This window comes from Alosa pseudoharengus, unplaced genomic scaffold (genome assembly GCF_046254945.1).
Source record: "Alosa pseudoharengus isolate Yale_2024_CS ecotype anadromous, Long Island Sound unplaced genomic scaffold, YU_APseudo_1.1 YU_APseudo_1.1_scf_6, whole genome shotgun sequence".
Lineage (NCBI taxonomy): Eukaryota > Metazoa > Chordata > Actinopteri > Clupeiformes > Clupeidae > Alosa > Alosa pseudoharengus.
Window position 1 is genome coordinate 33,369,146 of NW_027468848.1, and position 21,595 is coordinate 33,390,740.

The 21,595-nt window shown below is 40.7% G+C and overlaps 1 long non-coding RNA gene across 1 annotated transcript; it reads left to right on the forward strand.

The window, feature by feature from the left end:
• Positions 1-17,418: 17,418 nt before the first annotated feature.
• Positions 17,419-19,509, forward strand: LOC143105917 (uncharacterized). Its single transcript, XR_012983576.1, has 4 exons — positions 17,419-17,518; positions 18,244-18,329; positions 18,612-18,699; positions 18,803-19,509. It is a non-coding gene; the product is annotated as an uncharacterized LOC143105917 (long non-coding RNA).
• The last annotated feature ends 2,086 nt before the right edge of the window (positions 19,510-21,595 follow it).

Consider the following 21,595-nt stretch of genomic DNA (forward strand, 5'->3'; position numbering starts at 1 on the left):
AGCTTCAGAGAATATCAGGACAGAGACAGAAGACACACAGAAAGAGAAGGACAGAATAGGAAATTAGATGTCACCCCCCCACCCCCGCCCCATATCTCTAATTGTCCTTTGCCATATTCTTCCAACATTGACATCAAACAGCCCATCTGAAATCACGAAGGTCTGAGAGAGGACAGATCACAGCTCATTAGGACGCTACCCCTCATGAATACCAATACCATGTTGCTTCCTCCTCTCCTCTCTTTTCTTTATCTGTCTGTTGCCCTGAGTTCTCTCTCTCTTCTAGCTCTCTCTCTCTCTCTCTCTCTCTCTCTCTCTCTCTCTCTCTCATATGCATGTATGTATGTATGTACCATAGACAGTAAAAGAATGGTATGTACACGGTGCAATAGCTACGAACAGACACAGAGCACACTTAGAGCCAGGGGTACACTGTTAGACATTTCAGCAATTTCTACTTTACTTCATATCACACAGTAAAATACTTTAAATGATTATTAGAGTAAGTTACTGTAAATATGGTGATTTTGCGTTATGAGTGGGGTAAGTTACCAGGTTTTTTAAAATTGTGGTAAGTTACCCGTTTTTTTTTAAATTACGATAGTGTACGTCACCTGTGACCCCACACAAGCAGGGTTGCCAGATTGGGCGGTTTCCCGCCCAATTGGGCGGTTTTGCAATCTATTTTGCGGGCAAAAATGGGTTTGGGCGGGTGTATAAAAATTGGGCTGGTTTCGGATCAGTTCGGCGGGTTTTTGTAGCCGAAACACATAGGCACTTCAGACCCTTCTTCCAGCGACCCTCAGCAGGCAGCAGTCTCTCACTCACTCACTCACACACCCTCTGGCTGACGTGCCCCCTAAACTCACAACAGACACTCTCAGCTCACGTCACCTGTATCGAAACATGCATTCTAGCTATAAATGGCATAGTGCATGGTATTTCCATAACCGCGAGATATGCGCTTCACAATGACAGCAATAAGTTGTTAGATATTCATAGCAGACAGTAAAGCCCAGCAGTAATTTATCTAAAATAACACATATTAAGTACCATTCATGATGTTGTCAAATATTGAAGTTGTGGGAAGTTTAAGCTGTATGTTTCTTTCGTCCCCCATGTCGTTTCATTTATCCCGGCCAGGAGGGACGAATGAAACAAAACGCACGTTCGATTTCTCCTTAAATAACTACTGAATGGTTTTGTTCAGACCTGAAAATGCAACTGTATTTGACAGAGGACAGATGTAGGTTGCTTGTGACAAAATATTAGCTTTCAGTGTTTTACGATGTCTTTGTAAATTACGTTTAATTAAAAAGTGTTTCAGTCTGGTTCTTCCCTACTGCGGCGCAGACCGCCCTTCAAACACACAGCTCGCGGGGTTTTCAAATTTAGCTAGCTGACTGACAATATCAATATGCCAAAGTGGGCAAAGATCATTTTCTCATTACAGTCAATCTCTTTATGAGGGTGCACACTGCTGAAAGATTACCTACGAGACAGGATGGACTTTCCCCTTCTTTCAGGGTTGATGGATGTGCGCACAGGTCTTGCGCGAATGGCTTGACATAGGACTACGGCCCACGTTCCGTCCAGCCCGACAGTTGTTGAGGAAGTTTGACAAAGCCTACTAGAACTTTTTAATTATTTTTAGGCCTAATAACAATTGCTCAAAGCAATTTTCACGAAGGGCCTAGGCCATAGGCCTATGTTTTTTGTGTAGAGATGGCCCGCCATGCATGAACGTTCTGCTTCTGCAGCGCACTGACACCCCTGTTCGTTCAACTCGACTTTCATGAAAACTCTAGGTTTAACTGCCTGTCAGGTAGGCCTACTAATTGTTCTAAATTACAGGTGTCAAACTCAAGTTTGCCTTTAGCCTATATCTGGCGTATGAAAATTTTTTTTTGCGTGTATAGAGTTGCCATGCATGAACGCACTGCTTCTGCAAAGAGCGCACTGACACTGTCCTAAATAGCCTATGTTCAGCGCGATTTTCATGAAAACTCTAGGCCTAACTGCCTGTCTCAAGGAATAGATAGTATGTTCATATATCCACTCAATGTTTTTATGTTAGGCTAGCCTACTGAATGCTTTTGTTCCAAGCGTCTATTGACACAAACAGACTCATTGATAGTCTACGTTTATTGCATTATTTTTCGTAACATAAGCTTATAGAAGAATAGTCTGACTGAGGTCCTTGTAGCCTACTTTTGCGTTCATTTGATTGAATATTGTTTCTGAAATTGGATAGGCTAAGTCCAAAAATGGGTAATTTTAAAGCTTGTTAATGATTTCAATGTGTTTAAATGAGAAACAAGCAAAAGCAAATTTGGGCGGTTTTTTGTGCATTCTCGCGGTTTTTGACGAGGCTTTGGGCTGGAAAACCTTGCTGGCATCTGGCAACACTGCACACAAGTCAGTTTGTTCCTCTACAACGGCTAGCTGCTACTGTTTCGCCACTGGACCTGTAAGAACTTGACAAAAAGGTAAATGCACCGTAACAAAACAGACACAACCCTGTTCATGGGTCTTCTTTTCGTCAATGTTTGGTAAAATAGCAGCTATCGATATAGTATGACACCGTCAACTTTCTGCCAACAGAGTGAACAGACATAATGCACATTGACATAACTTAGAAGCTAACGTTAGCCAATGTAAAAACTCTAGGGTGACTGACTAAGTGCTAGACGTCACCGATTTTGGTAGTCTGTCCTGTCCTGTCCTGAAACCTAGCTGTATAATGTCGGTTCGCGATGTTTTGTTTAAATTGGCAGCTGCTCTGGCTATCATCTTTGCAGTTCAACTGCTGGACGTTTATCATAGTAGTTATTTACTGAGGTATGGTGAGATAGCTAACGCTAGCTTTAGGTTAGCCCATGTCAGGGGTTGGTAGCATTAGAATACCAGTGGGCTATGTGTTTTTGTGTGTTTATTTTGTTTCATATTTAGTCGTTATCAAATGAAGTGTTGTTGACTGGATAGCGCTGAATAGTTTAACGTTGGTGTTGCATGTTAAGTGAGCCAGTAGCTAGCAGTAGTGGGCGGCTAGCTTGCAGGAGGGCAGGATCTCTGTAACATTAACAGTAATCTGTGTTCACATTAAAACCCTACACGTCTTTGCTTCGATCTGTCATCACCTATGGTTGTAGCATGTCCTAAAGGGGATGTAAAAAGCTTCACCTTCATCATAACTGTTAACGTTACTGAATATGTATCTAATACAATATTTTTTTTTTTTTTTCATCTTCTCTTGTCTACATTCTTCGAAAGGAGGGAAGTAAATGTATGAAACCAGGACAGGTGATGAAGAGCCATTGTGACTTTCTTCGTTTGTGTCAAGACTGACACTGTTGGCAGCACTCTGTTTATAACCAATGGAGTAATTTTTAAGGCCAAGGTGAAGTGAAATGTGTACTTTGGATGAAATAAACTTTTCAATATTTTGCAAAGTTTGGCTGTGTTAATTTGATCAGCAGTAGGTTACTTCTATATGATACATTTAAAAGGATAAATAAATACAATATTATAATTATACACACAATATGAATTATTAATAGTAATATTAATAATAGAATAGTGTCCAGTACAGTACTGTTTATCTGAAGGTTTACAGTACTGTTACTTTAATTGAGATACAGTAGTGGTACTGTAAATCTGAATTACAGTAACTTACTGGCAAAAGTGCTGCCAGTTAGTTACTGTAAAATACCACTGAAATGTCTAACAGTGTAGGGGAAGGGTGCGTTTTCTGTGGGGAGAATGAAACTTTGCCACATTTGTTTGTAGAATGCTCTAGGCTGAGGGGGTTGTTTGATTTAGTGAAGGAGTGGTGTGGGAGATTTTTCGTGGGGTTTGTTTATTTTTGGTCCCAAATACTCTGTGGCTAGGAAGGCTCATGTGGTTCTTCTGAATTTTCTTTTCGGACAGGCTAAGATGGCTGTGTGGCTGTCCCGGAGGAACAGGGTGGAGGGGACAGGCTTAATAGAGCCGGTGCCTTTGTTAAAACTATCCTTGGCCACAAGGCTGAGGATTGAGTACAAGTACTATCAGCTAATTGGTGACCTTGAGACTTTTAATGGAACATGGGGGGTTGAGGGTTGTATTTGTGCACTGGATGAAGGAGGGGAATTACTGTTCAAGTTTTGAGCCGTATGATGGGTGACTAATAGCTAGGTTAGTCTGTCTGTCTGGTTGTTTGTTTTCTTTTGCTTTTTCTTTTGTTTTCCTTTTTTTTGTGGTAATTTGTTTTTGAACATTTTGTGGATGTGAGTTTGGGGAGGGTGGGGTGGGGGGGGGGGATGGAGGGAGGTTTTATTATTTGTTGTTTTTAATGTTACCTGGTTTCCTTTTTTGACTGTCAATAAAGGAACCTTAAAAGTCAAAAAGTCTCTCATATACATGCTCTTTCTCTCTCGCTCTCTCTTTATTCCTCATGTTCTTGTCTGCATGCACTTTCCATAATATGTTCTCTAAATCTATTCCAATGTTCTCTTTCTCTCTCTCTCTGTCCCTCTCTCTTAAGAACGGTTTCTCCCGTAGGGTCAGTGTCACCCCAATTCTCCTCCAGGCCCCCTACTCTCTCTACTGTAGCCCTGCTCATTACTCTTTCACCTCTGCTCCCCATACTGCCTCCTCTTCCCTCTCTCTCTCCACTCATCAATTCCTCCATCCATACTGCCTCCTCTTCCCTCTCTCTCTCCACTCACTCCCTCTTTCCAATCCTCTCTCTCTTTACATCTTCACACCTCTTGCTCCGCTGAACACACAGAATGCACACACAGTGTTATGTCTGCTGGACCAGAGATATTGAAGAGTACTGGGGCCCCACATTTACACCAGGGTGTGTATTGGAAAGGTGTTGAGCTTATATTACTGATATGGGATAAATATTTACACTAAGCAGTAGATGTGATGTAGCTCCACATGAAGGGTTAATTATTGCTAGGTTGAATGATATGTTAATTTTAGTATGTTTGAATGCAATGTTAATGGTGTTACCTTGTTTGAATAGGAAAAATTAGACTAGTAGTCATTAGGATCTATCCATCCTCTCCAAATTACAAAACATGTCTACATGACACAAAGTGATCCTGCTTATTTTTCATTAATGTTTTTGTTACTTCCAGTACCTTATTGGTAGTGGTAAACTGTCATATCTGGAGAAAGAATATCAGGCTAATTTATTGTGGAATGAAATGTTTTGCCTATATTTATGTAATTTGCAGAAACTTTTATAAAAATAAATGGGTGACTACATTTCAGCTATTTACTGGTCAAGGCCTAATTAATGAGGTGGGCAAATCAAATTCACATAAAAGTTATTTACATTTTATCCAGAGGACCTCACCATGATGCATGTTTTATCAGTATCTAGGCCTACTTATCTGATTTTTTTACTGACATGCTTTCACTTTGTACTTGACCTTGATATACTTCATCTATTGGTATAATCATTTCCCCCTGGATCATTATATTAAATGCTGGGTTGCAGAATGTCAAAACTGTCCTGTAGGTCAGGCCACACCAGGATGTTAAATGCTAAAGACACTTTCTCTTGGCACTAAAGAGAAGACAGCTGAGCCACAGAGACTTGTTCTCCCTGTCCAAACCTATTTGCCATCCTATTTGAGTTTTGAATGCACATACTATGCATACACATACATCTATTGTAGAACCCAAGGGATCTATAAAGATCCCCCAAGAACTCTTATTTTATAAGGGTACCATTCTCATTTTCTAGGAGTATAACCTGATTATTGGCCACTCTTTTAAATTGTTTACAGTCTTCACTCAGCTCATCTAACTCCTCCTGGGGTTGGAGACGAGGCAGCTTCTTGTCATTTATTTTAATTGGGAAGGTTGTCTTGGATGTGTTGTCTGTTTCCTTTTTTAATTTCCTCTCCTTTTCTTTCTGTTGGTAATCGTGCCATATGTCAAAGTTATCAGTCATTGACTCCCCCAAATCATTGAGTGCCCATCACAGTAGGTGCACTGTGATAGTGCAATATCTTTGCAATATGTCACAGTGGGTTGATGTGATTTCTTTGTTTAAGTTTTAAGCTTTATAGTCGACTGTGTCTGTATTTCTAAGTAATTGAATGTGGTATATGGAGCACGAATACATTTTGTTTTTACTTCTTGTTGTGCCTTTTCACATAGCACTGCCCCATTTTATTGAGAAACAGAACTTTTGAAAGACTGTGTGGTATTTGATTTTGTCTGAGAGCTATTGCAATTTCATGTCTCCTAAAAGCTGTTTCTACTGCCCATTGACCAGGATCCCTGCTGTGCAGTGGCTTGAAAGGTTGAAACTGAATAGAAATTGAATGATGTGGAGATACACAGACCTTTGCACGGCAGATTGTCAGATTAACACACACACACACACACACACACACAGACACACACACAACCTCTTATTAAACAATGAGACAGAACTCAAGCTGTTAGCTCTCATCAATGTTCTTGGTCCCTCTATTTTAGGTGGTAAACATCTAAAAGTAGCGTGGTTGCAGTAATATACATTTTTTCACCCACCGGATCCTCAGACATGCCCATAGCCTGATTTCCCCTGCTCTGTCTCATTGCATTAGACATGACTCTCTGGCCCATTTCTTGGAGAGTTATGTTGGGACACCAGTGCTCTCTCTCTCTGTCTCCCTCTCTCTCTCTCTCGCTCTCTCTCTCTCTCTCTGTCTCCCTCTCTCTCTCTCGCTCTCTCTCTCTCTCTCTCTCTGTCTCCCTCTCTCACTCTGCCGTATAGCAGCTGCTGTTGTGTCACTGCTGCTTGCTGCTCTCTATTTCTCTATTTCTCTCTCACCTCTTTGCTTGTGTGTGTGTCTGTGTGTGTGTGTGTGTGTGTGTGTCTGTGTGTGTGTGTGTGTGTGTCTGTGTGTGTGTGTGTGTGTGTGTGTGTGTCTCTCTCTCTGTCTATTTGTCTGTCTGCTCTTCATTACAGTCCCAAACAATCAAAATATAGAGCAGGCAGCCTGCAGACAGTGCTTTCGGCCCTGTCATAACAGTGCAGTGTCAATGTGTAGTGTCAGTTGGTGAGCGGGTGCCTTCATTTCATGCGACACAGGCAGTAGTTGCACCACTGTTCCACCTGCGTATCCCTCTCGTCTGGGTGACAGCAGACTACGCCTGAGACACTCGGAGCTGACACACTTTTCGCTGCGCTCTTTTTTTTACCACCACCCCCCTCCCCCCTTACACACACCTCCCCACTTCCGACCAGATCTGGACCAGCATGAATGAATGAATAAATGAATGAATGAATGGGTGGAGTAAGTAGAAAGAGAAGTGTAACTTTTTGGCAGGTTTTGTGGAGTCTCGCAGAGGGACAGTCTTGATTTATTGAACAGGGTGGTATGATGGAGGAGAAAATGGGATATTCTTTCTGAAGTCTGTATCAAGTATTCATATGGAATAAACAGCACAGTGATTTCATAATGCATAACACAATGAGCACGCAGATGATGGATGCATTGAAGGCATCAGATTCTGAGAAGCATCAAGTCAGCTTTCAGTGCATTCACTGATTAGTTGAATGAGAACAGAGAGCTGTGATCCCTTTTGCCAAATACCAGGTTTGCGATGTAATGCAAAATCAGATTCCTCTTTGTAATGTGTATAGGTGGTTTACTCTAGAATTAATTTTCATGTTGACACATTTTCAAGCCCCTTTCATGTACAGTGGCCTCCAGAATGGTTGGCATTCCTTGTTGAAGATATTTGAAAAGTCATAAAATACCACTCTATCGGTTATTAATCTTAACATTTCTTTGAAAAACTACTGTATCTTTGTTTAAGATGTATTTAAGATGTATTTTCTTGAATTTTTCTTTAAAAAAAAGCACTCCAAAGAAGGTTAAATATGAATGAATTATTAGTCCATTGGTCTGAGTTGGTCTAATTGGTTGTCAATGTCCTTAATGATTTTCTGTTTCACTGGGATACAAAAATGACGTGACACAGGGCTCAAAATCGTAGTCATCCCAACATCACCATGGGAAATATTCAAAAGCATTCCATTGCAATTAGGCAAACGTTTTGTCAGGGAATGAATCCAAGACCTAAATGACTTAAAATGCCAATCCTTTAGAGGTGGAACACATTCAAAACTATAATAAGATATGGCAGAAAGAAGTCTTTTGTCACAAACAAAACCACGTTGTACTTTGCCAGATGTCACTAGAGGCTCAAGAGGAACAGGGTGCAAACAGAAACAGAAATACTGATGACAATATTTCAGCGAACACATGTTAGCCATTAATACATAACTAGTATGTTTATAGTGCTCAGTACGGTCTGCAGCATTATTCCATGATTATTAAGTCTTTATTCAACAATTTCTTATTCTTGCTAAATAGGTGAATTTACCAACTAGTTGCTTATTCAGGATTTACCAAGAATTATGTGGATCAAAATAGAAAATCTATAGCCTTCTAATACATTGTCTTAATATGGTATTATTCTGTCACTATAAGTCACATATTCAGACAGTGAATTATGAGTCGATAAAGTCTCTGCATGGTTGCTTACCAGTATTAAGGATTTACCTAGAATAAATGACCTATTGATGGAAAATCGTGAAACATTACCTTGTCAGCTCTTTGGAGTTTTTCTTTGCCTGTTGTTAATCCTTCACCTCCACAGCAAAAGCATTTCCATTGTGTACAGGGGGGATAAGTCAGGAGAAGTTTGCTATTTAGAACAGCAGAGTTAAATATAAATATATCACGACTCTAGAGGGAGCTCTACAGTCGCCAAAAATACTTTCACCTGCATAGTGTAAGCTACCTATAATGGCTAACATGTGTTTGCTAAATTAAAATGTGTTACCGAAATACTGAGTTCTTTGACTCCAAATGCTGTAGGTGGGTTGATGGCGAAAGAAGGCTTCAACGAAAAGCAGCTAATATTAAGTGTCAAAAATGGTGAAAAACCTATGATGCAGTGGGGCTTTTTCCTCCAAAATATTGTGCCGCTGACAAGAAAGGCTAAAACATGTTGTAGTTGGATCTTCTGCTGTAGCAGGGCAATCCAGAGCACACCATGAAACCCACTAAATGTTTAAATCAGAACAAATACAAGCTTCTTACATGGCCATCCATGTCTCCTGACCTAGATCCAACTGGACATCTGTGGGTTCTAGTCAAGAAATGAGCAATTAGGTTCTCCTTCTGTTCTTTTGGCAAAAGGGGGTCAGAAAAAATAAAATAATTTGATAAACAGTGATGGGAATGTTAATAAACCCTGTCCAGTCATATTAAGATACAAGTTATAAAGGTGCTATGAGATTTTGTTCTCACAGCATAAAAAAAAGTTTTTGTACTTTTAACCTTCACATGAAACCATGATTTAACATGAAGCTTACCAAGCAGAGTGTCAGACATACTCAGAAATGGCTATTTCATGACAGCTCAATTCATGTGGACAGTATTGCTGCCTTGGAAATGGAACAGAACAGAAATGGCATAGAATAACAGCAGCATGCACAAAGAGACAGCAAAAAAGAGACCTTGCACACACACACACACACACACACACACACACACACACACACACACAGGCATTCCAGCAATACACACAAACATTCCAGCTTTATTGTGCCAGGACAAGTGAATCAGCACTGAAGATCTATAACAGTTTATATTTTTCAAAAATAAAAGCTATTTCACTTTTGAGGAAAGATGCTGCATCCACCTACTGTAGCCTTGAAGCCAGCCGAACTTAGCCCTGCCCACAAAATTTAAGGTCGGGAAGTTCGGTTTGGACTTGTTCCGTTGTCGAGCTACTATACACGAACCAGAGCTGTTCGGAGTCATGGTTCGGACCAGAACTCCTGAACGGTTTTGTTCAGAGCTGAAAATGTAACTGTGTTTAACAGAGGACAGATGTAGGTTGCTAGTGACAAAATATTAGCTTTCAGTATGGTACGATGTCCTTGTACAGGGCCGGAGTGGGGACACTTTTCAGCCCGGGAGTTTCAGGCCCAAGACCGGCCCACGTTTTCCATAGTGGTGGAAATTGGATAAATGAAGCAACATTTCAGCTCTTACTATCCTGTAGTTTTTATTAGTACCATGGTTCAACAAATGTGTAAAGGTTATATTAATTCACTTCAACTGAGAAGTTAACAAAAAATATTCCACTATTCCACAAGCCTTTGAAATGTAGCCTATCCCACGCTTCTACAAAGAGGCATATTGAACTAATGTTTAGGCTACATGTTTTTTGCATGGGTAGGCTATATTGTTGTTTGGTGATTTAGCCTACTCCTTTACTACACCCTCTTTTAAGCAAACAAGGCATATAGGTTCATCATGTAGCATACATATTTGGCTCTTTCTTATGGCCTCCTTATCACTAATTTCGGGCTCATCATTTTCAGTGGTCGACTGCTGATCTGCTGCTCAGAGGCTACAATTTTTACCGCATAGGCCTACACAGATCAAACTTCAGTTTTGCATACTGCAAAGTCTATGAATCGGATACAAAAGGCTAATATTTTAAGAAATTTAATATGTTGCTTGCAAATAGCTTGACAACGTTACAAACGTCCAATATTAGCCCAATAACTGCTAATAATCATTGCCTATAGCTATCTCTCTTTACCAGTTGCCACTTTTGTCTGTAGGCCTAATCTAGAAGCTTGGCACATTTAGCAGCATCTACCTGGCCGTTTCAGTCCCTCCTGGCCTCTTTCTACCATCCATCCTTCCTGGCGCCCGGCTATCCGTATCTGAGAAAACTTTTTTGGAAAAGACGGGCTATATGGACCCAACCAACTCTTTTTGGGAGGGGAGAACTCCCTCACACGGTAGGCTACAACCCATGCAGAGGCAACGGTGCCATGCACAGAATGCGGAACGTGTAGCCTACTTTAAGAGAAGACTAACGTGACAAATGTCAATATTTTTTTCCTCGACCGGCCCAAAAGTGAAGCGGCCCACCGGGAATTCTCCCGATTCTCCCGATTACCCACCCCGGGCCTGTCCTTGTAAGTGACATTTAATTAAAAAAGTGTTTTATTCTTCCCGGTTCTTCGTAACAAAAACGCTGTTGCTAAAAGGTAGACATTTAGATTTCGCTATCACGTCTGTTGTACAAGATATTGACAGCGCAATAACCAGAAAACAATGGTAAGGCATTTGTGGAGAAGAAGAACTCCTGTATCAGTTGAAACACGCCCCATAATCACATCCCAATGGAACAGTATCAGACTCAAATTCTGACTAGAATTGAGTTATAGTCAGGCTAGCACCCACCGTTTGTCTCTTCTCTCTGGTGCTCTCTGGCCCAGCCGCTCAATGGTGTTTTATGCCCCCAATGTTCTTCCAGGCAGCGCTGCCACCGCAGACTTAAAGGCACCTAATCCTAAACCTAATCCTAAACCTAACCCTAACCCTAACTCTAACCCTTGCCTCACCCTAGTGCCTTCCAGGCAGCACTGCCTTGAAGACAACGTTGGGGGCATAAAATACTAAGAAACTGGCCCAGCCTATGATCTTGTAAATTTATCACAGTTGTATTGCAGCACTCACTTGAGCCTTCTGGAGGTGTTGTGGGCCTAATTCAATGAAACACATACGAAGGAAGGTGCCTGCTTGATAACCCCTGTGAAATGGTCTTGAAAGCTGTTCTGTTGGGGATGAGTTTTTTTTGTGATTTGTTGGTGATTTTGGTTTTGATGGTAAATAGGCTTGGATGTAGATTGGCCACTGTGTGAAATCCCCTACCTATAGCATGAGGAATTTAACATATTACCTGTACATATTTAAAAAAAATTGTAAATTGTAAAGCCTGCAATTCACACAGTCACCCTGGTCAGTTCATTGACATGTGACGATTTGGGTTGGGTATACTGTATTGTAGCCACACAAAATACAACTCCTGCAGACAGGCCCTCCTGCCTAAAGCCTTATGTACCTCAAACAGTATGACCTGACAAGTGGTGCATAGAGGAAGAGAGCACTTTAATAAAGAAATACAAGCATGTAGGTCAATGGACCTGCAAATTAGGAAGGCGTGGACAATACAATGTTTCTGTTTTGTGTGTGCGTGTACAGTATGTTCATGCAGTAGATAATGGGCCATTCTGTCTCAAAGTCACCCAGCTGGCTTTCAGGTCCCCCTTGCAGAAATGAGTTTCTGAGATAGGCTACTGTCTATAATGTATAGCTTTATGAAAACGTGAAAATTGTTTGTGAGTATGACTGTTGCCCCAGATCTCCCTTGCACAGAATAGCTCTGCTTAGCAGCAGAAACCATTTCTGCATGTTTATGGGGTCTGAGGCTACAAACATTACAAATATGCAATATCATGCTAGAGTGCCTAAATAGACGCCGGGGATACACAGACACAGCGGAATGTGTTTAACTGGAAACAGACGCACATTGTGACAATATTGATCATAATTTCGCTGCATTTTCCACAAAATGTTAAAGTAATTGTTCCACCCCATGGCACCAGACAGCCCGTATGGGGGCCCATGTGATTCACACCTTTCCCACGACTGACACTTATCAAATCCCCCCTTGTCTACGCCTGGCAAACGGACCCATCAGCAGCGCATCTCAATTTCCCCCCAGATAAACCACCGCAATATATCACTGTCACAGGCATAATGCTGGGCGCCTAACAGCCGTTGTCCAAAAAACTGTAGCTTTCTGATGGCGAGGGACCCCGGCCACATGGGTAAATGAGTTTTCATTTATTAGCCTGACGCAGGGGCCCCTCGGGTGTAGGAAAGTCAATTACACTTCCCTGCTTTGGCAAAATTCAGAAATATTGGCTGTAATTGCCACTTGCGTCCCCAACGGTGGCAGTGGCACTGTGGCAAGCGGAGGGCTTTCGCAGACATTTATTTTTAACACATGAGTGAGTTTAATTAGGCAGCTGTTTCATCTGGGGCCCTATCGGTGCCAAGGCCTTCTCAGACTGAACCCAGGACCAGTGCCATAATTTAATCTGCATTGTCTGCATTTGGATGCTCTGCCCATTTCAATTACCCTCAAATCCTCTGCAAGAAAAATAAATAGATAAATAAATAAATAACTTAGAAGGTGGGGGTATGAGAGCAGACAACAGTATTGAAATGAAACCAGTAATAGGAAATGGGAAATTGTTAAGGCGGTGCGGTTTCCATGAGGCGGAAAAGTTTCAGAGAAACTGCCTGGCAGCTGGAGCTGACCATGAAAATCAGTTGCCATTGCTTACCTCTTGAGGAAGATGCGTGTCTCTGTGTGTGTGTGTGTGTGTGTGTGTGTGTGTGTGTGTACTGTATGTGTGTGTGAGAGACAGTGTTCTTGTAGGTTTGTGTTCGAGTGACTGTGTGTTAGTTTTTGTGTGTGTGTGTGTTTGTGTGTGTGTGTGTGTGTGAGTGTGTGAGAGAGAGAGAGAAGCAGAGATGATGAGAGCATCTACCTTTTCAAAGCACATTTCCTAGTCCTCGCTCTGATGGATGGTACCGCAGCCTTTCCAGTAATAAGCTGTATTTGAGTATATGTATTGCCCTGCTTCCTCTGTATTTGAGTATATGTATTGCCCTGCTTCCTCTGTATTTGAGTATATGTATTGCCCTGCTTCCTCTGTATTTGAGTATATGTATTGCCCTGTTTCCTCTGTATTTGAGTATATGTATTGCCCTGCTTCCTCTGTGGCTTTACAATCCTTTTAGATGGATGCAGAATGCACAATCATGGCAGAAATGAGGTTGCGGCTTTGACAGAGGCGTGTTGTGGCTGCCAGTGGTCCGAAACTGAAGAATGGATTTGAGCGTGTGCTTCCACCACACTGGAGGCGAGTTATTTCACCCCTGCGGTGAAGAAATGACCACTGGTTCAAGGGCCATACTATATCAGGTCTGGTTAGCTGCATGATGGCTGAAAATGTTTTTCACTTCATTACAGTTTTATGATGGCCTTCTTTTGTTATTCAAAGCCTGTGGTGTTAACAAAAGTCTTTATTGACATATTAGGAGATATTGTGTGTTCAATCTACATTGCTTCATGTGCAGACGCCCTCCCTGGGGTTTTTGGTTGTATTACCGAGCGAGCCTTGTGTGTGTGTGTGTGTGTTTAGTGTGTGCATGCGTTTAGTGTGTGCATGCACATGTGCGTGTGTGTGTGTGTTTAGTGTGTGTGTGTGTGTGTGTGTGTGTGTGTGTGTGTCTGTCTGTCTGTCTGTCTGTGTGTGTGTTTGCATGTTTTCGTGTAGTGTGTGTGTGTGTGTGTGTTAGGGCTGGGCGATATATCGGTATTACGACTACGACCGATATATTTTTGAAAACGATATGTAGTTGAGACAATATCGTAATACCGGTATTATGTCAAATAATGGGCCATTTTATCAAAGCCACTTGCTCTTCTGTGTTCAGACCATTCAGATAGCCGCAGCTCTGCTCAACTGCGCCCCTTGCGTGTGCACGTTCTCCCTCGCAGCACTACAAACTTTCAAACATGACGGACACTGAGTCAGATTTTGTTTACCTTGATCAGAGGTTGGTGCTGATGCCTATTCCGTCGGCACATCAACGGTTAGACCGAGAATTCTCGTTGTGAAATCAAAATTCCACTGGAGCTCCAAGCGGTTTTGTATGCAGATTTAAGTTACAACACTGTTTAGCAGCTACAGCTCTTCGACTCACGGTAAAATGTCATTTTTGGTACATAGCCTAGCTAATTTAAATACACTGATGAATGCTTGCGTTTAGCGACAGTGTAGCAGATCTTAAGTCCTCAGGGGTTTTATTAAGAGGATATGCACGGGACTCGCGAGCAGTTAGGGCATCATTTTTTATGATTCCTGAAACCCCATTCAATCGTGCATATTTTTCTTACGAACCGGAACATGCAAAAATGAACGCATACAAAACGACGGTAGCGTCTATCACACTCTTGATGAGTGACTCAGTTACGTTGTTTAAGTAGCCTAATTTTTTAAAACTTTTTTTGTTGTTGATAACATGTCTAGGCCATCATCTACATTTGCTTGTCATCTAGGCCCTATCAAACCCTTACAGGTAAAAAAAACTGCATTGTGTGACAAAACTGCAGGGGCCGGTTCCCCAAAACGTTCTTATCGCTAAGTAGTTCTTAACCTATTCCTTAACCTCTCTCTTAACGTTATGGCATGATTCCCGACACGTTCGTACGCTAAGTATATCTTCTGTAAGTCACACTTTCGTAAGGTTGGTCTGGACCATTCGTAGCTCTCTCTTAGCGTTGTTTGAGCTCTCAAGGCGCTAGTCGCCGCCACTGTGCAGCAGTCTTTAATCAGCGCAGCGCAGTACAAGTCAAACTATGGTACAGTATGTTGATGATGTTGTGGCTCAACGATGATTTTATGTTATGGACATTTTAAGACTAATAATAAAATATGTTCGCAATGGATGCAGGCCTATTTATGAAGTTTACTTTATTTGGTATCAGAACTAATATGGTGGTAAGCCTAGGCTATTTCGTAATGTCATTAAAGCGTTCAAATTGGCAATCACTTTTGATAATTAAAAGCTGGCAAAGAATTTGCCTCTAAATGGCTAAGATCTATAAATGGGTAAGCATGGTGGTGTCCAGTAAGCGACCAACTAGGCCTATGGCAGCGATCCAACGTGTCCTTGTATTGAATCAAAAACGGCGCCGGCCTCGGAGCCGTATAGTCCATGTCGCTCCATAGCTCTTTTTTGTTGCTGTTGCACAAGTTATTCCGAAAGCTGGAAAACAGTGTCACCTTGTGCAAGCTCACCTCGTCCAGCACAATTTCAAGTTCCTCTGACGAGAAGCTTGGTGCCCTTTTTTTACGTTGCTTCCCCAGCATACTGTAGGCTATCTAACTCTCTCTCTCTGTTCATTGTAGATATTTGCTTTTTATTGAAAACATTAACCAATGGCAATCAATACCGCATTAAACAGAAGTAACTGCAGCTGCTTGCCAATCAATTCTAATTGTAAAGTACCTTACCATTAATATAAAAGTGTATCACATAATTTTTAGAAGTCCTTAAACCCATCAAGAAGCGGCACAAGTGGCACAACGGGATAAGGAGGGTGGATGATTAGCGAGGGATACCCGGTTAGTCTACCCGTCACAACATATCGTGTGAACATATTACTGCCAATTTGATAATTTAGTTAATAGTTTATATTTTACTGATAACTTAAACTATGTTCAAATAAATGTTACTGGAATAATTTGAGGAATGTTTTATTTGCATAGAACGTGTTGTCTTTCTTAACGTCGTCATGCACCTTCGCGTGAAGTAGAAAATCGATTCCTGAGCAATCGATGCCAACTAATTCAGCACCTTCACTTGGGACAGCGCCTTTGTAACGTCGAACGTAAGAGGCAGCGTGTTAAGAAGCGTCCTAAGGGACACTTCGGGGAACACACTTAGGAACATAAACAACTTTGGAAAGATATATCTTTTGAGTCTTCTTAGCGGGCTAAGAGTGAGCGTTATCGGGGAACCGGCCCCAGGTTTTTTCAATATTGTTGTGCCCAAAATAGCCTATTGCATTGTGCAGTACAATGTAGGCCTGTGTTGTCAGTCAGGGTCAACTTTTGGTCTTTTGTTATTTGCACAGCTTTATCAGAGCAACTGTAGCCTATGCCTATTGTAGGCCTATGTTATTGTTTACACTTTTTTGCACAGCTCTGTTAGAGCAGTCTGAAATTAATATAATTAAAACTGGCTGTGTTGTCATAATTGTTGTGTTGAGTGAATATATGAAGCACTTTGCTCTTTCTGTTTGAAATATCAATATCGTATCGATATCGTATATCGCCAATCAGCCCCAAAATATCGGGATATCAGTTTTGGTCCATATCGCCCAGCCCTAGTGTGTGTGTTTGTATGCCTCTTTAATCTCCCCTTATTTTTCACTTCTCCCCCAGCGACTGCACCCTACCAAACATCTTCTGTTATAACACTTATTAATATGTCCCTGGTGTTTCTCAGAAACCTTGACCAGTTGTTGGAAAACCTCTCTAATAGCGCACTGACTGAAAAATTCAACCCTTCCAACATGTCTTCTGTAACTCCATGGAATTGTGTGTCTGGTAAGGAGATATAAATAGGTTCAGGGAAAGGGATTTTTACCTTAACTGTGGGAACAGATAAATGGTAGCTGCTCCACAGGGAACTGAGTTCTGTGTCTGTTACACTGAAAAAAATGGAAATAGGGGGTCTTTGATTTGACACAAATTAATTTGATATATGCAACATGATTGTTTTATATTCCGCTTGCAAACGTGTTTTAATTAAGTAGATTTCAAGAGATAATTTTGAATGCTGGATGTAGACATTTTTCTTGTGTTGATCGAAAGTGAAAATTTCAAGTTCAGACATACTCCAGAGCAGCAGGTGGCTGTAATGTGTCATTAAAACAATACATAGTAGTAGAAGAAGAAGAAGTGTTTGAAGCATGGTTTGACCGTTAAAGTTTGGATATCTATCATCAGTGACTGAAGTGGAAGAGAGAATGGCAAATCGAATTAGCCTACTGAAGGGTAAGTTTATCAACTTTATGATCATGTTATATCAGACAATAAATCTCCTAGCTGTTTTCTTACAGTATTACAGCGTTGCAAAGTTGACCCTTGATGTCTTTGTATTATTTTTTGGTCCATTTCTTTTTACCAAGTTAACGTTAGCCTAACCAACCAGTTAGCTGCATCTGTTGGGCGGTTGGAAAAATACATAAATCATAGTAAAGCTAAATTGGGGTTGGTTTGGTACAGTCCATTAATTTGATCACGTTTGAAACATAATAAGTTGTATGTGAGTGAAAAGCCTGTTAGCCTGTGTGCACCAAGTGTGTTGCCAGCAAATGGCTGCCTAAGCAAGCTAGCATAGCCACGTGGACAAAAAGCCATTTGCAAAGTTACATTATAGCATCCAAAAACGTTTAGCCCTAGGAAGTTGTCTCCCCATATGATGAAAATATGAAATATAAATATTTTGATTTGTTTGTGCAGGCAAAAAAACAGGCAGTACAGTGTACGCATACAACTTTTTTGTTACTGAGTCTAAGATGTAGTAATGTTACTGTTTGAAGTCACTGAAGTTTGATCTTTTATTTATTTATGAATTTACTGTTGATAAAATGAGTGTCTTATACACCAATAAATGGCTGTTATGCCAGATGTGTGGTGCAGTATGCGTATGTTTTGTCTGGCACTGTCGTATGTGTGATGGTATGAAACTAATTTTCTTCCTGCTAATCTTATTTCAGATCAACACGGAATTTCAAAAGAATCACAATTGTCCCACTTCAATCCAAGTTCCTGTCTCCAAGCAATGATTAAGCAAATTACTGATGTGAGTAATGCAGAGTTTTAATCATGCAAACCTTACAGAGGCTAATATTTTTGATCATGTTGATATTGATACTTCTTCACATATTGTTCTATTATTATTCTATTATTCATCACATCCTAAAATTTGTGATGATCTCGGGAAGAATAAAGTATCTATCTATCTATCTATCTATATTGTATTCGTCTAACTTTTTGTTTCTTTTTATCATATGGTCGTTTACAACAGTGGCTGACTTAAATGAAACTTGGATTAACATGCTAATCAATAATGTTTTTATTTAAGTGTGATATAGATGCTGGCCAAGTGTCTCCTGAAGGGACTCTGTATCTACACGGGGGAAGATCCTGAAAACTTTGTGCAGGAATATGTGGTATGTACATGAACATGTCTATTTTTCACATTCATTTCTCAATAGGGCTTTGTTAGAGGGTCTCATTTTCTTACTGTTATGTGCATTTGTCTGCCTAATTCAGGGCATGGATAAAGTTGATGTCATTGAAGACAACTGTTGAGGTTTATGTCCTGAGAGAACATGAGTCAAGTGAACCAGAGGACATTGGGGTCGTACTCCAAGGAATAAAGTTTTGACAGATCTACATGGCCGTTAGCTGTCACTATGATGTCGGAGTTGATAACCTCATGTACCTGCCCGTGCTTAGATACACCTTTGAGGCATTGCAAAAAATCTTCATGGAGCTGGATGAAGACAAACTCCCAAGGTTGGTTAAAGAACAACCTGTTTCGGTGAATGACTTTCCATTTTTATTTTTTGAAAAAGAAATACTGTTTTTACTATGTTGAAACCTGAAAGGACTATCAATGGCTGAGTGACCACGGGTCATGGAATCTTTTTGTGGATGTTTTTTTTATTATTATTAATTATTCATTATCTTTGTTTTAGGAACTAGAAATGTCACCTTTTGGTCAGTCATCTTTGAATCTGGTCCATCAGTCTTCAGGCCTGATCTCTCACTTTCTTTCTCTTCTCTCCCTCTCTCTCTTCCCCCTTCTCTCTCCCTCTCTCCCCTTCTCTCTCTCCTCTTCCTCTCTCACTCCTCTATCTTTCTCCTCTCCCTCTTCTCCCTGTGATGTTTGCTGCACTTTTTTCCATTTGTCAATTGCTGGATAAAAAACAATACTGTGTATTTCATGTTGCTTTCAATAAAAATTGACTACTAAACTGACTTGACTCTTTTCAGTAAAAAGATGTATAACAGATGTCTGCAATTCTAGAAAAAACAGTTAAAAGACACTGTTCTGGTACTATAGGGACATCAAACTTTAAGAGTTTATTTTTTTAGCATTAATAAATGAAGTTAGAAGTACCTTTTACAATCTATTACTATTGACATGATAAAATTACTTTAGCATTACACAATACATTGGTATTACATAAATATGAAAGTATCTTCATTCAACATGATTTTTTTATGTAATACGATGTGATTTCAATTTGTAGGTTTTACAAGAAACGATTAACTAGAACAAAAGTGTAAAAATTGTGTCAGCTGGACACATTCTGATTATGTGGGACCGATGTACACATTAAAATCATGTAAATTCAAGGAACTTTTTTTTCAGTGTACACACATGAGCAGTCAGTCCTTGTAAGAGGACTGAAAGCTTTCAATTAAACACTGCCATAATGAAGCTAAATTATCTTGATGGCCCAGCAGCGCTGTCATGAATTTATCAGTGTGCATTGCTTTATGAAGCCAGTTCTTTTCTCCTTAGGGTCTGCCAAGAAGCTAATACTGTCTTAAAATTCAGTCCTCACAATTTCCCCTGACATTCTCTGTTGCTGCGGAGCAGCCCATCTTTGTGACGGGAGGCCCACGTTCATCCGTATCTGTGATTGAGTGTGCATGAGAGCTTTGGCTCTGAGTGCTATTACATCCCACACCTCCCATTCAAAACGGTCATTGTGCCCATTAAACCCTGAGCACTACACTTCCTGTCTCCCATCCAGCCAGGTAAACTTAGCGTCCACATCGCTTAAGGTGAACTCACTAATGCGGCCATCCATATCCATTAGCGGGGTGCTATCACAGCTCCCCCTTTACTTATCAAGGCTCTGTTAAAGCCTATTATAGGCGTTCACATACACATTTCAACCACTCAAAATGCAGTCGGGGATTATGCACTCTTCTCCGCCCACTCCAAATGACCTCACACAACATCACATGCTTAGTTTGTATTGCCTCATTAAAAATACAGAGGACAGATTCACAGCTAAGGCGATGTCTGAAGTCTGAGGTTTTAGATTCTGCGCACGTCGCCAAGGGGCCACGGCTGGGTCATTAGACCAGTCAGGATGATACATGTGAATTTGGGTCAGAAAGGGCATCTGCCAGGACACATGCGTGGTGAATGTGATCTTTGGCTCTGGCTCTGTCGAATAGGGGTCACACAAGCGCAAACAAACAGCTATGCAAAGAGCAAGGAAGGTGTCAGCACCATTAAGGTCACCTGTGCAGAGCTGTCCAGCAATCATCCTCCCGAGAGAGAGAGAGAGAGAGAGAGAAAGAGAGAGATAAATGGCAGGATTTATGAGAGATTATTATTCATTCTCTTTTACTGTGCTGAAATGATTCTTGCTCACTTCATTTATTGGCTCATTTTTTTTTTGTATGGCATTTTGTATATCTCTGATTATGGTGCACAATAAAAGCAAATTATGAAAAGTGTATCGACTCAGTGTTCTCATCACTGAGTATTCTCAGCTCCCATTACATTGCTACTATCCATTAAGTTAATCTCATTTTTAAAACATGAATGATCCAAAAAAAAAAATCTTTTGGCACACTGCTGACAGCATGATGTGTAAATAGTCTTGGATTTAGGGTCAACATTAGGACAACATAGTCAGATATGGTCATACTGGGAGTACTGCATATGTAGTTCAGGTTATTGTAAGTGTACGGTTCGGATAAATTCGCAGGCATTTCAAATATATTCTATCCAGTTAACATTGTGTCATGGCACCACAGATGAAATCAGTCGATGGCTCTATCTCACTTCATTTCAAGACGTATCAACTCTGAATCGACCCTTGAGAGGAGAATGAGTTTGCCAAATCAATACTGTCACTATTTTTATCAGCTGTGCCTAAATCAAGTAATTAAATGGTTATGATTATGGGATTTGTTAGATGCTTTTGTCCAAAGCGGCTTACAAACAAAACAACAGTTAAATTAACAGTGAACCGTTTTAAAAGGTGTTGAGGTAACACTTTCTATGAAGGTTGTATTTATAACGCCCTATGA